The sequence below is a fragment of the Etheostoma spectabile genome, chromosome 1 (assembly GCF_008692095.1).
Source record: "Etheostoma spectabile isolate EspeVRDwgs_2016 chromosome 1, UIUC_Espe_1.0, whole genome shotgun sequence".
Taxonomy (NCBI): Eukaryota; Metazoa; Chordata; class Actinopteri; order Perciformes; family Percidae; genus Etheostoma; species Etheostoma spectabile.
This window is the reverse complement of record NC_045733.1, coordinates 4286086-4310395: the sequence shown is the minus strand read 5'-3', so window position 1 is coordinate 4310395 and position 24310 is coordinate 4286086. Positions and strand designations below refer to the sequence as shown.

The window sequence follows — 24310 nt, the reverse complement described above, 5'->3', positions numbered from 1 at the left end:
AGGGGAGGGAGAGAAATGCATACTGAACTCATAGGGTTCATTGCTGGAGTATAACCTTATACCAAGCAACTGTGTGCAATAATGATGTTCCAAGTATCTGCAGGTTTTCATTCTAAACAAAGACTAGATTTAGATCCTAACAAAGTATACTGTCTATTATGCTTTTACTGATAGTATACAAACATTCACAGTAATTGAAAGAAAGTTTCAATTTCAATCATGTTTTCTTATTTGTTTGCTTTGTATTTATTCAAAGCTATCATAATGTGAGAATATTAAACACAGTTTGCGTTGGAGAAAATGGTGATGATGACCACTTCAAGCGAAGTGAGGCATTTTCAAACACAACCAACTGGCTACGGCAGATGTGGAACTTTCTGTTCAAATTCTACTTTCCAATTCTGATGGCACAAATGGCAACACTCATTCACACTTCCGGGATTATTGCAGTGCCACAGGAAATTATGCCAGATTCATGTATTTTTGCTGATATCTGTTTCCTTCTGCTCTCTTTGTGTTGGAATTTTAAACTCCGGTAGCTTTATGAGGACAGTTGTTGACTGCTCCTAATGTAAACTCCTGTGTGTGCTGAACAGAAAAGAAATACAAAACATCTTTCTCAGGCAGTCAAAACAGTCACCTATTGTAGCTAATAACCACATTCAACAGTAAGTCCATGATCCTTCATTAATACACTGCTGTCAAATTACTAACTGTATGATGACATATTTTAATGCCAGTGGGAGATAAAGCAATTTGCAGAAGGAAGAAAATAGCTCCAGTTATCTGTTCCATTATTTGCCCCCATTTTAACAATCTTGGGTTCCCTCTGGTGTATTGGTAAGTTACGCTTCACAAAGCAATCAGTTTGGGAAATAATTAAGAATGGTGATAGCCAGCACTTCACAAGCGCTATAGAATAATAATGGTGGTTATCTAAATTTGTTTGATAATCAGAAATTTAAATGTCTTTTATCCCCAAAACCATTGTGTCAATTAAGAGTCCAAGTGTTCACCTCAACCTCAGATTGCAGTTTATGAAAGGCAGTCCTGACATTTCACATAACCTGTTGGTCCCAACTGTATGGAGAACAATTAAGGCTGCATTGATACTCCCATTATTAAAGTTGCAGAGTGAAAGAGTTGTAGATTAATAACCACTGTAACAGGTCTTTAGCCTGGTTATCTAATCTGTCAAAAATAACAGAAAGTATTTCAACACAATTTACATGAAAACAGACCAGGCAATTCTGAAGTATGTCAAACATTCTGTCAGGCTTTTCCCAATTCATCTTCTATATAATAATTGTTTGAGTCAAGAGTTGTACTACTAACGGTAGTAATTGTAGCTCTTTTACTATGTCTCTCTTTTAATGACCATTTTTATCAAACCAAACTACATTCCTCAATTTCTAAATGGCTAAATGGATGGGGATAAACCAGTACATCTGGAAAGCCTCATGGGCGACACCGTTCCGGTGAGTGGACCATTTTCTCCACTTAGGACGTTTTCTCCAGTCATACGTTTTCATAAATTGCAAGCATTAAATCTTCATAAACACGCTCATGCAGCACACCATTTGAAAGCTCAGAGTCTCATGATTCGATTAAGCCCACACGCAAACCATAAGAGGACTTATAGTGGTTCTAATCCTGTTATGAAGTAAAGAAATACAGAAAGATACTGCGCCGCTAGTGTCTAAAGTTGGGTGTGCATCCATACCTTTTTCCTTGTGGTTTTATTCACAGTGGTGAAAGATCGCCAAAAACTTATTTTTCCTACATTGCCAACAATCAAAGGAATTAGAATATCCAAGCCATTTGATCCAAAACGAGCTAGGCCCCTTACAATCTTGTAGTTTGTGGTCAAGTTTCAACGGAAAGATAGCTAAACAGTTTATCATTTCTGGGTTTTGATCGCTTCTCTCTTCTCACCTGGGGCTGCTACACTGATACTGAGCACACCGGCGGATTCTCTGACGTCAGCACATTCCAATGCAGTTTGTTGTTAGCCAATCCATCTACTGTAACCAGAGATAGCCCTACTAGAAGCCAATCATGTTGCAGAGTTCGTGAGGGCCAACATGGGAAAGATTGACATCTATTCTTTCCAGTCCGGTTTCTAAATGTTACGAAACCGGCTTTCCTGTTTAGCCAATAAGAAGACAAATTGATTGATACCAAACTAGACTGGAACATTTTAACCCTGTGATGGCTGCAGCTGTGTCAAAGCAAAAATACGGCCTTAGTTATTGCATTTCAACATTTCATCAATTTATAATTACTTATTTCTATACAATTATGTATATAGTTATTTCACTTTTCCACTATTTCCACTTTTCAAAAGGAATTAAGAAAAACGCACAGACATCTGTAGAAATAACTGCATAAAATATACATTTTCTAAGTGTTTTTCTTCAGGATTTTTTTCTTATTAAGTTGAGACATGTGGCTATGGTACTAGTTTTGTTTGTAGCCCATCTGATATGCTTAAAGTAGTGTTTTCAAATCATTTTACAGATGCTTTACTTGGACGGAAATATAAATTCCCTATTCTAACCTCTGTAGCTCTGTGTCAGTAAGGCCTAGAATCATACTGACACTTGGAACAAAAAAATTGAGAGTGTTAACTTCCCAATTACCTCAGGCACATCCCAGAGGGCCAAAGTGTATGGGAGCTGTATCACTTTTTTTTGGTAAAACGTTTAAGCGGGAAAAGCATGTATTTTTATTGTCTGTACAGTGTGTCAAAACTATAATTTGATTTAGCTTTTTCAAGCAACTGTGAAACAGATATAAAGAATAAATAGAATGGATCCGTTTTTTTTTAACAAAACCTTTTTATTGTTGATGCAAATGAAAGATTACAAGTAATTGATTAGTAGCTTGTTTGACCTGTGTTGCAGATATTGACACTTGTGCAGATATTGTAGACAGCTAGTCTCTGTTTAATGATTGCTATTCACTTTTATAGCCCTCTCAGGATGCCATCCTCAATAAATATTTGCAAACAGGAAATTTGCAGTATGACTTGAGAGAGTCGTAACACTGGCACCTATGTGTTTTGAGATTAACATGTAATTAAAATAGTAAATCAATATTTATAAAACAGTAGTGCAAAGCAATTGAGAAATGTAATCAGGTCATATAATGAGTTACTGGATGGGGCAGGGCCCTTTAAAGCAGATTCTGCAATGCAAGGATATATATACTGTACGTACAGGGAACTTAGTATCTACAAAATGATTTAATAAAAATCAATCAAACATGCTGTACACACATACACACAATGTTCACACATAAGCACATTACAAAAATGCACATACAGAAACCTCACCCAGAGACCCCCTTCCTTTCCAAACCACACTTTTTAAATGTGGAGTGTAGACTTTTTCACTTACTCACCACAGCTTTCCCACAGTTATCGTTTTAAGACTTTCATGCTTACAGCAGCTACAAGTGCAGAGAGAAAACACCTGAAAGCACCCCCCAAACATTACCAAGCACAAATAGAGTGAAACTGGCCCTGCGCACTGTCCATCTTTTCCATCCTTCTACTAGAGTGTGGAAAAGCGATGTTAAAAGCTTAATAGACCGCTCCTCTTATTGTTTAAAAATTGCTTGACATATAAATGGCTGAAGAAAACAATGGTTGACCTCAATTATGCATTGAAAATAAAATTATGAGCTAGTGGCTGAATTATTGATGCTGGCACCGGGAACAAGAGCATCTTGGCAATGTGTCACTGCTTTTTTTTGCTGATGCTTCATCTTGTATTGATAATATTTTCATCTAAAAAGCCCATGAAGTCTTGATCTGTGAAAGATGGAAAAACATTCCATGAGTATTGGAAATCTAATGCTCTATTACTGGAAGAGGAAAATGGATAACACAACATCAAGTAAAATAATGGAAAAATAAAAAATATGTAGCTTTGAGACAGGACTTAGATACTGACTGTTGTTTGAGCAATATACTGTGACATAACTAAAACTTTAATATATTCTCCAAATCAAGAATTGAGACCGCATTGACACATTTTCTAGCCACCATGTTCCATGCCTTATAAAGGCGTTGCGTTAACATTTCATAACAGCATGTCCGTATACCGCGCATGAGTGTATATATAAAATAGGACATTAAAGCACTAAGACTCTTAGTGTTGGGACTGTCCCATGTGGCAGACGCACTTCCTGAGATGCAAATGCTTGTGGTTCATCTGCAGATAGCCTCTCTCCTATTTGTCTCACTGACTTTGTCTCAAATAGTCACTATACTCACACACACACACACACACACACACACACACACACACACCACACATTTACCATACACATGTGCTCACAAGCATTGATCTGTACAGAGCTAGACAGAAATGAAAATGCAAAATACACCAGCAGACATGTTCCGACAGCTGACGTGATGAAGTAAAAAGATAGAAAGCAGAGAAACAAAGTCATATATCAAAAGTTGTGTCTGAACTACCTTTGTTTTTCTGCAAAGGGAACAAAACGCTATTCTCCAGCAAGGTTAGTTGAGCAGATAATTTGACGTGTGGAAAATTCCAAATGACCTTCCACTGGTCTTTTCACTGAATAAAAGACTGATGGTGTTGAAGTTCAATATCTCTTGCCAAATATATGGGTCATATTAGTCCACAGGGTTGTAGGGTTTTCTTTTTCCATTTTTAAATTGCCATTTTTATAAACTTATAGTCTTCTACCAACAAGCATTTCACAGTGGTTGTTTTTCTCTCTTTCTAGATCACCACTATTACTGTAGTTCAGAGTACATACTGTTATGCAATTAATTTCCTCTGTGACAAAAAGAGGTGAAGAGTGTCCTTTTTTGGAGTCACGTTGCACACTTTATAGTCCGTTGGGTCAAGTGAGATTGTAAAACTTCACGGAGTAATGTACTGTACTGTAGTTTGCCTGACTGACTCTCTGTTAGTTATCCTTCTTCTTTTCATCTCATTGTGAAGCACAATATGGCAGAAACTCAATCACACTCATACTATATGCACGCACGACCCAAAATGATCACCAATCAGTAGAGTTAATATTACTCATCATGATGGACTTTAGCGCTGCACCTATACGACTGCTGTGGAAATTCCCTATTAATATTGGCAGTGAGTCAAGGAGTACTCATCCCTTATCTCTGTGGATGTTTTGAGAGTTATTCTGGAAAGCTCCAGTTCACCGGGGTGCATTTACTGTTAAAGAGACCATAGTGGAGACGCTGATTACCCAATCAGGTCCTGTGTTTATAGAATAAGCCACAATGAGAGCGGCACCGCACTCATTTAGTGTTTCACAATCGGCAGCCGTTTAGCAGCCTCTGCACAGCCAATCACACTGTGAAGTGAACGTCTTTCACTAGTTCTAGTTGAGTGCAAACTGAGCTCCTTTCTCTTCTGACATTTGTTATGTAGCACCGTGAAAGCGTGTTTAATTCAATTTCACATACTTACCAAGTTATCTCCTTCATTTATTTCCTTATTCAACATAGTTATCGAAATCATGTGCTGTTAAAACATGTACACACAAAAAGTTGTATCTAAGGACACAGAATAGAATTTCCTTTTAAATTATAGGATTTTTATAATTTTTTATTGTGTATAAGTCCGAATGCTTCCAAAATAAAAAAATAAAATGTTTCCTAGTGATATTTTCTGATTTGATGCTTTGTTTATTTGAAAGAAAATGAAATGCTATCTTTTTATTAAAAGAGCAAAAAGTTTCTAATTAGTTTGTTCATTGTTTCATATATAATGGGAAAAAATCTAAACGTAGATGTATTTTCCCAAAACAAATTCTGAAGATGCATAAATACATAGGAATGGTTATCTCGAACAAAAAAATGTGAACAGAAGAATCAAATGTTCTTGTATATTGTAATACAAAATACTCCATCTATAAAAGAAAAGAGCCTGCTGTCTATAGTCTTTGGCAGCTGAAATTTGTTAGCATCCATTAAAAAAGCTCAATGAATGCTCTGTCAACTCATGAGCCCAGAAAGATTGAGAGAGGTTGACAGAGACATGGAGATTAAGAGAAAAATAGACAAGTAAAACTGAACTGAAAAATGAGTGCCTGTGATATTTCTCACAAAGCAATATGACTGGCCTCAGCCCGCGGTCAAGTTTAGGCCACTCACATCAAAAATCCTGAATATCTTGTTGCATGATTCACTGAGCAGCACTCACGGCTGATGCATTGCTACAGGGAAGAATATGTTGTAGCGGTTGTTTGAGTCAAACGGTCACAGGTCACGTCTAGTTTTACGTGCCCATACCTCTCCAGCCTACTCATGTGTGTCTTTGGATGTACAACACAGCCTTAAAAAAACAAAACAGCATGAGGATATATTTTCTGCTCTGTGTCAGTTTCGTGCCGCCCGTGACTCAACACCTGTCATGCTTCGGTCTTTCATCTCCGTGGCGGTGACTGCTGAGATGCTCTTATTTTTATTTCCGATAAATGACTGATTTTATGTTTAACTGGCAGTCACACACCACTGTTAACCTTTTCACACCTCCACAGCACTGTTTTTCACCTCATTTGTGAGGTGTGAGATGTGTGCTATTAGAAAGCCGCCCACTCTCTTCCCTTCCAGGGTCCCATAAGCTAGCCTGTGGAGGAGCTGCTGAGGAGATCAATATCCATCAGACTGCTAAAATAAATACATTTATCACACCCTGATACTTGCTACACTACACCACACCACGACAGCATGTTACATCTGATTGGAGGCTGAGATACTCAGGCTCACCCACCAGCCAAAGAAGCTGTTGCTAAACTTTCCTCTACTGTGTTTATAAAAAATAAAAATAAAGGTTACATAATACAAGAATTGTCATTTTCAATGGTGTTGAGAAGGAAGATGGCAAACCTATGATTCTCTCGGTTAAAAAAAAACAATACTTTTGACTGTGCGCTTCATCTTTTGTAAGCTCTCTATGTTCTAAAATCTCATCTGAGGAAAATGTTCCTTCTGTCCTCCCTCTGCTGCAGATAAAGAACAGGCGTTTGAGTAATTATGGTGCATTATCGCCAAGGAACGTTTCATTGCTACATTTTAAGCTGTGTAGTGAGCGGTGACAAACGAACGACCATTTTAATTTCTGTCAGGAGGAAAAACACATGGCTGGAGCCAATGAAGTCAGCTCTCTCATTCTGCCTCTGACTGAGACCATCTGGACCAAATAAAGTTTTTCCCTTTGAATCAACAGCTGTTGGAGATTACGCGGGAACACTCCTCTATATATCAGTCTTTTTTTTCTTTTGCGCTCCTTTAAAATCAACCATGTTTGTTTTATGGTTTTAGTTTAGTGCCAGATTTGATCAGTGCTCAAAGAACAAAAACAAAATAAAACATGACTTTCTAAATGCACCTGTTTTCCCTCATGTCTTTCACTCTGTATCTTTCTCCCTCTCACTCTGCCCTCGCTGTGGTGGTGATCGAAGGGTTGACCATGTCAGTCAATCTGTCAGTGGCTGACAGTTTTACAACACATGCACTACACTGATGGGGACCATCGCTCATGTAATGATTTCCTTCTACACTGAAATCTAAAGACAAGACAGAGTGAGAGGATTGAAGAAACGGAAGTAAAGGCAGTCAAGTAAAAATAACGGTTGTGTCTAACAGAGACTTACAGTGAGAGGAAAAAACAATTTGATTCTAGTTTCATCTATGAAACTGCAGGTTTTTTTTCTCTCAAGATTTTCACATGGTTTTGAACTCAGAGGTAGGTTTTCCTCTCTGTGCTGCGGAGATGAAATCACATTGGTTTTCATTTTCCACTGGCCAAAGTACTTGTTCCACTCTGCTGGCAGATAGGGTTGTTAACACTTAATTTTCCTAAATTGTAATTATAAGGCTAAGACATTTAAACAGTTTTGACAATTATTTTTTTTTAACCCTAAACAATCTATTATGTGTTATTATTAGTATTATCTCTGTCAAAAAACACAGAAATGAAAAAAAGTTCATTTCCATGGATTTTTTTCATCCTGCTGCTAGTTGACAGCAGACACAGACAGTGACAGGAAACTGTCGGACTTGACGGCACATGTCCTAGACGGCTGGGTCAGCAGGAAGCCACAAGTATGCGCATTTGACCTTGGAGTTTTACTTTATATTTTAGCCAATTTGAGGATAGAAATGACTTGATGTTTTTTTGGAAAATTTAGTTTGAATTGCCAACACCTTAGATTAGATTTTTTCTTCTTGATTAAATTATTATTATTTTTTAGTGTACGCTCCCCGGAGATATACACCCACGTTTTTCCCTTGCAAAACAGGAAAATGACTAGTATGTAGTTCATGCTCCCTGAATGACATTTAAGAAACAGTTTGGCAGTTGACTCAACTGTGAAATGTTTTTTTGCACAGGGACACAAGATAGGTTTACTAATCTATCTCACAGGCTACACAAAGTGCTGCATAGCTTGCTCCTTTGAGGAAAATGAGGGAAAGGAGAGCAAACTATTTAAGAAGTAATCCGGTTCTTTGACTAAAACATCTTTTAATTATTTAGAACATTTTGATTTGTGAATGTTTTAATTAAACCAGTGACATTTTGAATCCCAACCACTTATAGACTAAATGGGTTGAGGTCTGCTTTCAAAATTAGTGTGACACTTGACAGTGCTCTAGATTTATTAAAAGGAGCCATGCTACAAATTGAAATTACAGCACAAGCTGTAGTCTCTTCGGAGACCCATGGGAGGAAAGTCCTAAGCGTTCCTCAGAAAGCAGGAGGCAAAAGCTGCCCAGAGGAGAGAGGCAAACGAGCCAATCTGTTTGTCTGTTTACGGGGAAACGGCAGCAGAAGCATCCTGCCACCCTGCACCGTCATATGGGAGCCAGGCTCCCACAAACACATGCTTAATGACTCGATTTATTCATCCCGTCACTATATCTTCATCTCTGCCTCTCTGTTTTCTCTAATGGTTTTGCCCATATGCACTTCCAGTTTTCCATCCCCATTGGTATATTCAAGTTATGGGCACACTGTTTAATAGCTTATCTACACTAGCTTCTGTGGAGTGCGGAAAAGCATGCATGCGGATGGCGATATATAAGACAAAACTGTGTCCTTTGAAAATTGTGCCGTGTCCCGTTACAAACTCAGGGCAGGGGTCGCTGGTAGTTGCCAGTCATGCGGTCATGGAGGGGTTGTGTTTTCAGTAGCCGTGTGATGCATGTCAGTGACATCTGGGCCAACGTTGCCAGAGCATCGATCAGAATGTTGCTCTGGAAGGTCTCTCAGAGGCTTTATTCTTAAATCTATGCTGACAGGCGATGACATGATGGAGACGGGCCTGCCGAATTAATTGTGTCCTCTCTCTCCTTTCACTGTCCTACTCACACTCCCACTTCCCTCGTCCTCTCTCTTCTCTTTTACTTCCTTGTCCTATCACTCTTCCTTTCTTCACCCCCCCCCCCATCACTATCCCGCCTACTTCTCTACTCATCGCCTGGATGTGTTGAGCACAAGATGTCAGATTATTTCCCAGCAGACTGTAGCTGGAGCTGTATATCACTGGATGACACTTCCTCCTGCTTCCCCCCTCTCTCCTCAGACAACATCAAATATCGCCAGGCCTTTTTGATCACTTAAAAGGCTTGTATTAGGAGAGGAGCCGGTGCTTAAACAAAAGCAAACAAAGTGTTTCATCTGTCATGTTTGTCAGTGGGCCATATGTAACAGCTTTTCTATCGGAGAGGTGTTAAACCACACAGTATCACACGTTATGGGACTCTAAAGCAACGCTGACTCTCTGAGAGTCGAAAGAGGCAACACAATTCTTCAGTAATTATATTTTATGTGCTAATCTCTGTTTAAAAAAAACAACCAAAAAAACATATACATATTATATAAAAAAAAACTAAATTAAAACGTCACTTATTTATCACTTATAATGATGAAACATAAAATATCTTCAGCTTTCAGAATTTTTATGTTCTCTAATACTGGGCTTCAGTCCATTCTGTGAATTGTAATTGAATGCACTGAGGGCTTTGGCACGGGTGGGGTCGATCGCTCAGCATATTGTTTCTATGGCACCTGTCCCCCCGCAGATTAATAACTCTGTAGTCTGCGCAGGCAAAGCATGCATGGATACCAGAAATTACAATACTAATTCAGGACTAGGGATTTATACACAGCCTCTCCAAGGATTTATGACGAAGTGAGCAAGGGAGTAAGAAAAGAGATGGAGAGAGAGAGAGACAGGAAGAGAGACTAATAATACTAGCAAAAGTGATTAGCTCAAAGGGAGAAATTGTGCGTATGTAGTCCTGCGATTATTATTGTGTTTCTCATCACATAATGAGTTTGAACAATGCAGTTAATGGAATTATTGGCGAGCCACCAGAAACGGGGTGTATATAAGCTTGATAGCATTTTTTCATCAATAAATCACTCCAGTGCACATGGCAATATTTAAATCTATGTTATTAAAATTGTTGGAACAACACTATCAGATTTATGTTGTGTTATTTTATTATGGATTGATTATCATCATCACAGGCATATCTGATTTGCGGGGAGGCAGCTGGAGCGTGGTTGGTTTAATCCATTTTGATTGCTCTGCAGAGGAATGCCACTGCTTTGGTTGAATGGACAGCCGTGTACTTCTGATGATTGGCTTAGAGAGAAAATAAACCAGTGTTCTTCTTTTGTTCCCCCATATTTTTTAGTATTTGTTTCTACCATTATTTGTATCTTTTAATTACATATGTCTTCTTTCCTGGTATTATCTCATAAGAAAATTTATAACAATAAAAAAAAACACGAAACAGAAAAAAATCTTGTATCATTACCTCTTCTTATCTTGGTAAGAGTTGAGGCACAGGGAGGCTTCATGATTATCATTATCAGTTTTATGAAAGCATTATGACTCATTAAAAAAAAAAAAGAAACCAAAATCATTCAGTGGAAGAAGACAATGAAAAGAGTTCCATAAAAGGCATATTGGCTTATCCAAGTCATTTCAGAGACAGTGGGAAGAAAATGTGTTAAACCAGAGAAACACAACAATGAAATAGAAGCAGGAGTGGGACCACCATACTATGCTCTCTGTTTACAAAGTAGCCTGATGTGGATCTAATTATAATCAGTTTAGTGTATTCTGTTTTGTGATGAATGTATACATTTTATCTAGTCTGGACAATGAGGGAAGAGATCAGTCTCGGCACGGAGAAGCATCCAAGTACGTCCATTCACCGATACGGCAGCAGAATTACCGGCTCTCAGAAGTGTGACAGCCCTGAAATTACAATTGAGTTTCACTCTTTCAACCTACCTCTTTCTCCCTCCCTTCCAGGACTCTCTCTCTCTCTCTCTTTCTTTCCTTCTCTGACTCTCTTTGACGGCTCAATAACAGGTGCCATGCTAAGAGAGCTGTTAAAGCCGTCCCTGAGTGGTTGTGTCAGCAGCAATGTTAGGGTTGAGCTTTCCAACCTGCTCACCATGCAGGAAAAAAAGGAATGAGAGAAGTAAGAAAAAAATCACTCTGTTCCCAAATGACGCCCGCTGGGAGCCATCGTGCGCTAAATTTCACCGGGTGGTTCTCCCCTGTTTTCTGTCTTGTGGCCCCCGGACTCCGATTTACAGACAGAGCCATATTGGGCCTTTCTGCATGGAGGGGCCTAAGCAGCTGTGTTCAGCAGAAAAAAATGACTACAACAAAAAATAATAATAAATAAATAAACAAATCAAAAATACATAAGAAAGGCTTATTTATTTGCAAATGCTTGAATAAGGACTTTTTGTGTGCCATCTGCAGAAAATGAACCGTGTAGTCGGACCTTGATTGCAGTTACGCAGGTTTGGCCTGACTATTCAAAAAAGCCCTAAGTTGAAAATCCACTCAAGGGTTGGAAATGTTCCCATCTGCATCAAAACAAGTTGATAAAAGTTTTTGTGTGCCGTTGTTGACTTGAAGAGCCAATTTACGGCGTGCCACTCAGCTGATACTGATATTGCCCGCCTTTAACACAAACAGGGCGATCTGTCGTCATGATTGCTCATCTTCATCTCGTCTTTAAGCACACTCCTTAAGATTTGAGAGGTTCTTGGCAAAATCTATGCAAATGAAGCTGCTTTGTGAAAAGACCCATCACTGTGCATGAAGCCTGAAGCGGGCAATAATCACAGACGGATTGTGTGCAAACAAGAGATGCTAAGCACCTCAAACCTCTGCAGGCGACAGAAACACACAGAGAAACACACCACATGGTGAAGGAGATAAGTCAAACAGTCAGGTGATTGCTCTTTTTTTTTTGCTGATCAGCAACAAAACAACATTATGTTTACCTTTTAAAACTTTCTGATTCTGTGTGCTGACTCTTGTAGAAATGTGCATACATTTTAAGGATAACATTTACACTGCTACAATAACTATGACTGGGAAAAAAGGAAGACAAAGTCAAATGACCAAGATCAGGCTTTTGATTTTACATGTCACAAGCACACTAGCATATGAACTCGGCGTCTCAGCATCATTCATAAACCTTTTTTTGAGGGGAGGAGGGGTAGAGATATGTTAGCATATAGGCAATCTAAATTTAGCTTCCATACCATCATGGGGCGTTTCATTTTACGCACAAAAAAAATGATAAATTTCAAAGGTGACCTGATGGGTTTCATTACAGCTGATTGATCGGCTTATGTGAGGGTGTCACGAAATGTACACAGCAGACATAGTACACTTTCAGGATCAACATAGGACATATAGGCCATCTAACCATGGCGCCTGTATACCGTGGGTCAGTGACGTATATCTGAATATGTCTGCATTTTCTGAAATATTTAATATTGAAGAGTTGGAATTAATTGAAATGCTCATGCTTTGCTGCCTAGAAAATCTGAATGATAATTCAATCAGAATCAGAAAAACTAAATTGCTAATCACAAGGAAATGGTGGGTTATTATTAACATGTCTCACAAGTGAAAACAAGCAGTACGCACAGAGGAAAAACCTTCATACAATTATTAAAACAACATGACTCATCTGCTATTATGCTTTACTTTCATGCTCACAATTATTGTTCTTTAAGTCTTTAAAAACAGACAGACAACTCGTTTAAACTATTTTACAAAACCACGACATACCAGCTTTAGACATCATTATTTCCAAAAGTAGTAAACAGTGTCTAATATAGAAAAATGACATACACACAAAGAAAATGTATACTGTTATATGGGTAGTTGGATAGGTAAACAAACTGAGGTTATTTATAGTAAGATTAAGCATTTGGGACCATCCCAGTTCATGGAATCCCAGTTCATGGAATAAATTAACAAAAGAAAATCCTACTTTTACAATTAGGAATGATGAGGAAAGTTCCAGAGCAGTTATTGTTTTTATAATGGATGTTTGTGCATTATTTGCAAGTGTTTGGGAACAAAGTAGGGATCTGTGAATCCCTCTATGAACTAGTAAATAACCCCTGCAATTCATCATAAAAACAAGAAGGAAATGTCAAGGGCACAGGAGGCCCTTTTTTGTTGAGGTCACACACAAAATATAAACAGTAACACACACACACACACACACACACACACACACACACACACCACACACACACACACACACACACACACACACACACACACTTACACATTTACATGCTGCATTGTGACCACACTGTGCTACATAGAAGTTGAGGCATTGACAAATCACTGAGACCTGAAAGTGGGGCTGAGGTGGGACTAATTGAAATGAACTTTAGAAAAAGGGGGGACACCTAATTAAACATGAACTTTCTATCCTGTTTGTGTTGACATCATGGGTCCTAAATTTAAGCTCATCTTTGTTTGGCCAAACCTGGCGATGCAGCTAAAAGAATACTGTATGTGAACACGGAGAAGGAATAAGGTCATTGCTTTTCCTCAGTGAAAACATATTTTTCCTTGTCTCAAGTCACTCGCAACACTTTTCTGGAGTGTGTGAGGGGCCCATTCATTATCTACCACTTTCCCGTAGAGAGACCGTAGCGCATATGGTATCTTGTGTTGTGTGTGTTTCCATGTTTATCTGTTCTGGCCAATAAGCGCACCGCTATCATGAGCGGTGCGCTTATTGGCATACATACAGCATGTCCTTATGCACCTGTGTGACTGAGTGTGGGTGGAGGATAGATGGGTGTGCGCATACGTGCATTTGTTTGTTGTTGTTTATTGCCTGTTCTATTTTCTGTATTACTTAGTCGGGGACACAGCCCTGTGCAGGAGCTGTGAAGTTTCCCAGTAACAGGCTAATTCCTCAGTGGCTTTTTAGAGTGTCTCCAGCAGTGCTAAGTGTTCTCCTCTCTGTGCCTGATCAGAAAACAGGACCACTTTAGTCAGTTTGTTTAAGGTCCCCCGAGAAGGCTCTCATATCCTCCCTCTACTCACCCCTTCCTTTTCCCTACTCTGTGTCTCTCACACTCTCACACACATTTACAGTGCCACCTTCACACTTACTATCCTACATGGCATTTTAAATAGATAAACTTGACATGTGGATTACTCAATTGCATGCTCAGATAATTTTCTAAAGTTTGTGCATTATTTAATCATCGTTATTTGTTTCAAATATTTCCGTATTGTATTACTGTGAGCTTTCGTTTTAAATAGATAAAGTATTGATGAAGATGAGGCCATGATTTTTCTATTTGGAATAATGGTTCAATGACTAAAGCTTGCTTTCCTTCAATATGAAGCATACAGTATATAAGGAGCTTTACAGATTGTGCTGCACCAACAGAGGAAGACTCAGATGTGTAATGTGCCTCCTCAAAAACAACTCTTTGACACTTCATTCGATGAAAAGCTTTGAGTCATATAATTTGGTGAATACAAGAAATGGCTTTTGAACATACTGCAGCAAAATATTTATGCTGAGGATAAACGTTTATGTGGGATATATTAAACAATACAACAATACATAAAACGATACACTTTTTTTAAATCACTACATTATACTCAACAGGTGTTCTTCTCCATCAATGTTTAATGAATTGTCTTTTTTCTTGCATTTGCTACAAATTGTAGCTGCAAAATTTCATAAAGAAAGAAGTCACATTTAGCTTGAAGAAACTAGATGTATTCTCCTGGCAGTTGTAGTATTATTTATTTATGACACTTTTAACGCAAACTACTGTGTTTGAATCAAAGGATCTTTAAGGATTGGCAACTAACACTGCACTCAGTTTCACACTATTTTAGTAGAATAGAGAATAGGATATATTTGCAAGGGAAATCTTTTGCATAGAGAATTTATCCCACAACATCAAGACATATTCACTCTGTTTTCTATGGCCTGTTCTGCTATCCTTGTGTAAAGGTGAAGTTTCCTCACAAGAGCTGACAAGTGTGAAATTACGATAGGAAGTGCTTCATACCCTGCCATTTACCTTCATTCATTACCAAGCCCTACACACAGACACAAAGTCAGTCTCACACACACACACACACACACACACACACACACAGAACTCATTTCTTTAACCAGGAGTCTAGGAAAATATTACACATAATATGCTTGACAGTTTTGCATTCCGAATCTCTCAGACTTCTCTCTCAAATGCATCTTCTTGCCTTTGGAATGGTATTGAATATAGAAGTACAAAGGTATTAGAAAAGAGGTTGGAAGTAGAGATAGACCTACAGTACATGGATTATAGATGTTCAAAGGAGCGCTGGACCACAGAGATTTTCTAGCAAGAGGTGAGGCAGGTCACAGGACACCGAGGGAACCCTCTCTCTCTCTTGTTCTCTCTCTTTCAATTCACATTATTTCTCTTGCAAAATAAAGAAATGAGGTACACAAAGCATTTCTACAGAGTATAATATGGAACCGAATCCAAAAATAAATCACACATTGCATATGGTATAATTAGTGCTCACAAGTCTTGAATTGTCATTTATATAGACAGACAGTGCAGAAAATAAATACAAAATTGCCATTCTGTGTCTTTCTCCTCTTTAGTTAGTGTGTGTTGTCTGAAGGTTATCCAGCTGACTCTGTGGCCAAAGGAACTGAGGAGACGCTGGGCGGTCATAAGTCTTTGTCTTTGAAGACTGCACGCTGTGTTCGTATCGCTGTTGCAGCGTAATTGATACAGGCTCACGCTGTTGAGCTTAACGGAGCCCCATCATGGCCTTACACTCAGATCTCTCACAGCTGTAGGGCTCAGAGCACTGAGCTCTCACAAAATCACACAAACATGTGCTGACACACACCACACACACACACACACACACACACACACACACACACACACACACACACACACACACACACACACACACAACACCCAGCTGGCTTCTGGCGAGATCACAGCTAAAGTGATCCAGAGCGGAGCTGGTTAGACTAACACTAATGGAGATGAGCTGCCTGGTTAGCTCAATGGAAAATTGAGCAGAGTTGATGCTTATTTTATCACAGCAGTATTCCTTTCCCTTGGGAATAAAGAGTCATCTTACACGGATTTTAAATCTTTTTGAAACAAAGAAAATTGTACATTGTGGCATTTTGTGAGGGAGCTTGTTGGCTCACTACAGAGAATGCTTTATCATCTGAAGTGTTATAGTGTATGAAACCGAATGTGATGGATGATTTTTCTTCAAGTAGCATGCAGAAAGGATACATTTGTAAGGGCATGCTGTGCCCAATCCGAGCTCTTTCACTGACAACAAGCTCTTCTCACTTGGCTCCTTAGAGGCAAGTGCATTAAATCATGTCACCAGTCGGTCCGGTGAAATCTGGGCCACACCTGAGTGCATATGTCCTGCCCGGCAGCACTGTAGCGTAGTAAAAACTACAGAGGATCACTGGCAAGCAGGAGGAGGTCCAATGCTTTTATTCCTGCGCCTGACATTTTGTGACATTTAAGAAGTCGTTAAAGGTGTGAGCATGTGAAGTGGGAGAGCGTAGCACCTCAGGCGGAGAAAGACCCTCAGTGCTGTCACAAAATAAAACCTTGTTGGATGAACTGATTATGCTGTCAGAAAAACCTTAGCATTACATTACACTTTCCTGGAAATATGTATTTACTGTGTTTACATATCAAGTACGGTGGTGTGCGCTGTAAAGATGCCAGTGACTGTGTAGTATTATAATTCATCCTTGTGGATGGGAGAATGTACCATTAGATGGAGTGCAGTCCATATCTGGCCTGGACTGTTCTGGTTGTGTTTCCTTGTGGTCAGTCTTGGCTGTGACACAAACACACATGGTCCACAGAAGATAAGAGTCTCCTCTTTTATGAGCCTCTTCCTCTCCACCAACAAACAGCTATTAAAGTTTGCCCAGATCTGGCTCCTGATGGTGCTGCTGACAGCTAATGTCCTGCTATTTGTCCATCTCTGGCATCCATCTCCATAAAAGCCTTGCTGTGAAATACCCCGCTGACCTACATCGTTAGGGGCCAACCCTGTCTTTAAAGCTGTAAATGTTTGTTCAGCGGCAGTCCCCTGTTCTGAAGTAGCGATTAGCCTTTGGTAGAGAGAGAGGAGCCCTCAGGTTCAAAGCCCTTCCTCTACTGACAGGATGTCAGCTCCAATACTAACAGAAAACAGGGACTGAGAAATGCAGAGGCAGAGACAGGACTGTGATTACAAAGCCTCTCTGCTCTGGGCCCTGTGCTGCTTTTTTGGAATGAAAAAAAACAACCACAAAAACCTTCTCAACCCAATGAATTGACGACTAGACGTGTACCTGTAGTGGGGAAGTGGGATGCATTCCTACACTGTTAAAGGTAGGTTTACATGGTTTACCAGGCAGTACACCAGAAGACATAAACCTTTAGCAGGTCTTGTGTGTTATGGGTGAGCTGTTAAAAATTTAAAATAATCTCTACAGTCCACAAATGTGAAATGTATTTTCCCAACAATATCACAATTGTTGTAAAAACAAACTATAATGCTGAAAAATTGTTGTGAATGTCAATTAAGTGAGCATGACATCAAAGGTTTCATTTTTGTTGTTAGTTATAAAATGTAACTATTACCAATTTAAGGGTAATTAGTTGAGTAGTAGACAACTAAAAGCAAATGCAAGATTGGAATTTGGACAGTGTAGAATCAACCACGATAAAACCATGTATATTGTTTATATTGATCAAGTTGTGTTTTTGCACTTATTGCACGCTGTAACCACATTTCAAAAGTGGATACTGTTGAAACTTTAGATTAGAAGTCTTCAATGCAACAATGCGGCTCTGCCATAAAAGATTGAGGCTCAATCATGTTAATGCATGTAAATACCATCACGTACAACCCTTTAACTTTCCATTGCACTATTTTATGTCAAAATACACAGTTTTGGCATCTTTTGTACTTTACGTATCACAATCATCTTTTTTTCTCACCTTTTGAGCTCTGTGAGTTTAAAGACATGAAATTTGGGATGCCAAGGCTCGTAAATCAGTCATCTTAGCCTGCCCCGTTTTACACCTTGTATCCAGGGACATCACAATCCTCTCCCATGATGCACTAAAGCCTAATGCCTGTTCCATGTAAATCTGTCTATAAGAGTAAGAGTGAAAGTCATCCAGGTCACAGTTAGACCTCTGCCCATCAATCTGAGGCACACACTCTCCACACATGGAGGTCCTGACATTCCCACAATAAATGCAGGGGTAATGGAGTCCCAAAGATGCCTGAGGGGACATGAGTCACAGAGAAAAGAGATGGTGACAAAAGTTTGCCACAGTTGGGTGCCTCCAGCCTGAGGTACAGGCCTCGAAGAAGTAGCTCCAGTCCCAAATCCTTTGTGGTAACCAGCTCAGGTCTGTCCTCAGCCACATCCTTCATCACATGGAGAGGACAGGAGGGCTTTATGATGGATGTTACAAAGTTGACGGCTGGGGATTTGGGGGTTTAAATAGGAAGCACATCTGTAATATCCTGTGTGGCCTCTCATCTGCTACATTTCAAATTTCTCTCTCTGTCTCCCCCCAGTATGACAGCCACAGGCCTACACGCTGATCTGTGAGCAGGTACAGCTCAATCTTAGCTGCTCCTTCCCACAAGGCAGATGCATAAGAGGAAACCCGAGGAGGTTCTTAATCTGCACACAAACATCTTCCACCAGCCGTACCTATAACTGAACCAGTACAGATTCTACATAATAGCATCTTTCTACATCATGGACAGCTTTACACTACTGTACACAAAGCAGTCACACCATGTAGACACAGTGGCAACTCTATGAGCCCTTATTATACATTCACATTATGTATTTAGGCAGCCGTCAACAACCCAATGCAGTGATGTCTTTTGCAATAAATTAATTTAGTCACTACAATAAAGAACATCAAATGATGGAATATAGCCCTTTTCAGAGCTCCCTTGGCTTTATAGCCACTTTTGATGAATAATGCAAGTAGTACTTTGAATTATTTACATAAAAAAAGAAAACTAGCTTTCCTGTTAGTGTAGCACTCTCTTGAAGTTATGGGGTGATTTTTCTAATCATGTTGTTATGATATGGTTTTCATTATTGTAACTATCAGCACCTGGGAACACTGCAGCTTCTAATAAAACGGCTGTACAATTTTCAGGAACATAAATTCTGTTTGTGTTTTTCTTTTCTAACTCATTGTGGCCCGTCTGACCTGAACCTGTCTGGGCTAAAGCCAAAACTAAACACACAGACATCTGGTCCATGTAATCCTCTTATAACCCCCCCCACACCACACACACACACACACACACACACACACACACACACACACACACACACCACACACACACACACACACACACACACAGATCTCAATGGCCAGCCTATGGTGTCTGTGACATTGTGACATGGCAATTAACTTTAACTTATGTCCATTGATTATCCAAAAGCAGCTTAACCTAGCAAGGGTCAAGGAACAGACTTAAACTCTAAGCATTGAACATGACAAGCGAAGAGAGGTCAAGGGGCTGTCAAACCCATTTGACAATGACTGTCTGAGTATGTGTTGTGTCTACAGTAGATACATGACTCCACACATGCACAGACAGAATGTGTTTGTTTTACAATGTAAAACAGACTGTCCTTAATAATATTACAGGGGGAAGAGCATGAGTGTCTCAGAGTGACACAATAGAATATATATGGATATATTAAAATTTGTATGAATTCTAAACAAAGAAATAAGCTTTACATGTGTAAACTCCCAGTGATGAAAAACATGAGCATTTCATCTATGTTTGGTCTGGACCTAAAGTTTAAGGTCTAACCATCCAATCTTAGTTTTGTTGATATAAATGATGCAATAATTTGTGTGTTTTTAATGGAACATTTTGATCTGTATTTGGTAGCTTCTCTGTAATAGTTATTACACTGATTTGTTGGTTTACACTTTTTTAAAGGTTTTTTTTTTGGGCATGTTCATGTTGTGCTCTTCATTTTCCATAAAAGATGCTATCAACAATTACAATATGCACAAAACAATCAGGCTTTTGCAATATTGGGCTCATTTACCCATCAGTGTCTTAAATCTAGTTTGGACTTATTGGCCCAAAAAAGAATATTTCTTTTTAAATTTGTTTGATGATTAGTACATTTTCTTTGTTGTTTTATAGCCGTCTCTTTTTATAATAATAGTGAATGGCAAATAGTCTTGCTGGGCTGTGAGACACTATGCCAAATAGTTTCTGGGGTTTTGGCAACTAAATTAATTTATTTAATATTTTGTTCAGAGATGATGTTACTGGGAGATAATGTTCAGAGATAAACCCTACCCCCAATTGATAAAGCAAAAGCACACGTTTCAAAGAGAAGAAAAGAGAAGGGAGAAGTTTGAGAGCGACAGGAAAGCCTGAGTGAGGGCCCTGAGATAATGAAGAGGAAACTGCAGTGTCCCTGCTACACGACCCTGCTGTCATCACTCACAGAAAACATTCTTCATCATCCAAGTTTGCATCTTGTTGTTCTTAATTTATTACATGTTCCACATGTTAAGTGTGCAAGCCTCTAGGGTGCAATTTTAGCAGCACGAACTATCAACAAATCTTTGTTTCTCCCCTGGCAGAGCGCTTAGTAGAAGCGATAAAAGCATTTTGAGAGAAACAGACTGGAACAATAGTGGGGACTATACTCTAAACGGCTTCCTGTTGCGCTGCAGCGCAAGATTGAGCACTGCTTCTGAAGAGCACAGAGAGAGAGAGAGAAAGGCGTTTCATATCACGGGTACATAGAGCTAAGCAAGGGATACACAGAGTGAATGAAAGTGAGAGAGACACTTAAAAGAAACAGTTTATTGAATTTGCCGGGGTAGAGCTTGTGTGTGAAGTAAGAGCAGTGCAAAGATGCATGCGTGTTTACAGAGGCATGTCTTTAGTCTCTACACAAGTCTCTCCCAGTCCTTTCAGCCACTTAGCCCCCAGCTTGAGGGAGCTCAAGTTGATGTTGTTGCAATGTCTCAGGGGTTAAAATACTAAAGAGCCAGATACTTTCAAAATTAAGAACAGAACTGTGTTTTAGATGTATCTGTATCCTTCAATTGTGAAGAACAATAGATATGTTTTTGCAATAGTTCTTCATCTATGAAACACTAATCAGTGCAGAGTCCTTTTACATATTCATAGAGATCAACACTTGCTAAGACCCTGTTCTAAGATGAAAAGATGAGAGGCAGAATCAGCTGTTAAGAATTCCTTTGACAATCTGCAACTACTGCTTCCATTGACCAAGGAACTTTTTTGCTCTTTGCATCTTTTTCAGTCAGGCTTTAGAGTTTTGAAACCATAAAAGTAAATTAGGATTCAAATTGGACCACAAAGATTACACATGTATGCACTTTATGTGCAGATTCAACACATTCTCACTCCCATTGTGTCAAATACAGACACTTAGCCATGTGCCGTTGTCTCCTTTAGCTTCATTTCTAAACACACTTTATCTAAACATGCTTGGTTGGGACTAATCACATCACTTTGGACGCCCTGGGTCGGGACATACATTTAACTGACAAGTGGGACAAGAACGGGACAGTTGGGTTTAGGAAAAGAAGAACGAGACAGTTTGGTTTAGGAAAAGATCATGGGTGCGGTTATAAAATAAATGTTATAGTGACACGCGGGATAAGAACAGGGCACAAACCTCGGTCTTTGGGTTGAAAGTCCTGTGTTGTTTGACCCATCCACCACTCCTATCAGCCTCTATACTACTCGCTGCCATTGTCGCCCCTAATACTACGTCATCTTAAAGCACCGCGGAGCTGCTGCTCTGCCCAGTGTGTTCCATGAACGCTGAAGGGTGCTTTTGCGTCATATCTGATGCTGAGAGGCAAAGCCCAAGCGTCTATATTTTACGGGTTGGAAGAAGGAACCGGTAGGCAGATATGCATTCATGTCTTTTTAAAAATATGTTCACATAAGTTTAGCAAGTCCATTTTGTAAGAAATTAAATGCTAGCTGGATTTGTCCTTTTCAATAAAACAACTTAATCACAGTTTGTTTGTGTTTGTCTTATTGTTAAGGATCCTGATTTGACTGCTAATCTCACAGTTGAATCTTTGCAGAGGCGTTATGAAATGAGGATCATGCCATTTTGGCTGTGTGGTGGTGCTCAATTTCTGATTTGACATAGAACTACCTGTTTGATGCTGTTACATACTTTTATTGCTTTTTGCATTGACTAATGTAACTCACTATTCTCTATTCTCAGTATTTCTGCCTTTGTTCACCTTCAATCTAGTTAAACATGCTTCTCCAAGGCTGTTTACCTAAAGTTATCATTTATGATTTATCTAGCAGATACAAGACAACCATACTGTACAGTTACAATCCTTTGTAACAATTCCCATGCCAAGAAGGCTACTTACAAGGTCATCTAGATGGTCTCATATCCCCCCTGTACTCAAGTCACTGCACTGGCTACCCGTCAAATATAGGATTCAGTTTAAAATTGTCACACTTCAATATGTATCAATGCACGGTCAGTCACCTGCGAGTCTATATATATCCACAATGTTCCACTTCTGGGATTGTTCCGGTGCTGCCAAAAATTCCACCGGATGTCACTCTATTTGCCTGGATGTCCGTTACCTTCCGTACCTTCCAGACAGCTAGCTAGACTATCTGTCCAATCTGAGTTTTTTGTTGCACGACTAAACAACCTTCGAACGTAAAACAAGTTCCTTCCCAAAGCTATTTTGCAGACTCACTGTGGCTCCGTCCGGCACTTAGTGCCACCCAAGAAGATAGCAATTAGTTTGAAGAAATGCCAATAAACCAGAGTACGTTTTTCTCCCGTCCCGGAATACTGTGTGGACTAGCTAGAGCCTCCTCCGCAGCACTGTGAAAGAAGGTCTGGCAAAGCAAGACTAGTCACCTGCATAATGTGGCTGACCTACTGGAACCTTATTTAACAGACCGTCCTCTAAGGTCTGCTATGACAAATTTACTCACTGTTCCCCGCACCCAGCTTAGGCTTGTTGACCAAGCCTTCGAGTCGGTAGCACTGTGACTTTGGGGCACCCTGCCTCCTCCAATATGATCTAGTGTCTCTGTTGACACTTTTAAAAGACCTCTTTTTTTAAACAGGCTTTTTATGTTAGGTACTTTATGATATTTATCTTTGCAAAGCGATATTGAATACATTTTACTTCTTTACTTCTCTTCCAAGTTAATATACAGCATATTGTGATATAAATATCAACACATAATGCTGTAAAAAAAATCATGCTAAGATAATTACCTCTTCTGAAGAGTCCATCATGTGTTCTCTTTAGTTACTAGCAACTTTGTGGAGTAGAGGTGGGCTGTGTGGTCACGGAAGGCTTGTATCATGTGGATGTACCACAGTTTTGTTGTCATTACTTAGAATTCCTCATGGGGGAGACAGAAGCTATGCACTATAGCTTCAAAGTGAGCTAATAGATCCAACCGCCCTATGCTAGATTGAAGTTTCACTTTCCATGATCAGTGAACGATGGAGGAGCATCTTGATTTAAATCTTTAACCAGTGCCGGAACTCACCGGTAATGAGTACTGGCAGTTCTGATTCTGAAGTGTAATGGATAAACCTACTATTGCAACCCTGATTGCTGGAGTAGACTACTGTGTCGATGTGTCACTGCAAAGTTCAGGAGCATAGCCCACGGCATTATCCGTTCGCCCCTGTGATCACCAAATCCTGCACACCAGACCAGCAAGCCGAGGCAACGGTTGTATTTGTGGCAGACAAACAATATGACAAGAGGATTGTAAAAGAAGTAGAGAGCGCGTGCAGCAGGACAACAGACTTTTGCCCTATGCGCTCAGCTTCTGACTGCTAGAGTGACATAAAAGTGTGCAGTCTAAA

The 24310-nt window shown here is 39.5% G+C and overlaps 1 protein-coding gene and 1 long non-coding RNA gene across 4 annotated transcripts in view; one reads left to right on the top strand and one right to left on the bottom strand.

Annotated features, from left to right (window-relative positions):
- Nucleotides 1–24310, bottom strand: part of mafa (MAF bZIP transcription factor a) — an 84269-nt gene that overhangs the window by 8206 nt on the left and 51753 nt on the right. The gene's annotated exons all lie outside the window — the stretch shown is intronic.
- On the top strand, nt 1507–23686 carry LOC116673487 (uncharacterized). Its single transcript, XR_004327861.1, has 3 exons — nt 1507–1517; nt 7756–7761; nt 23633–23686. It is a non-coding gene; the product is annotated as an uncharacterized LOC116673487 (long non-coding RNA).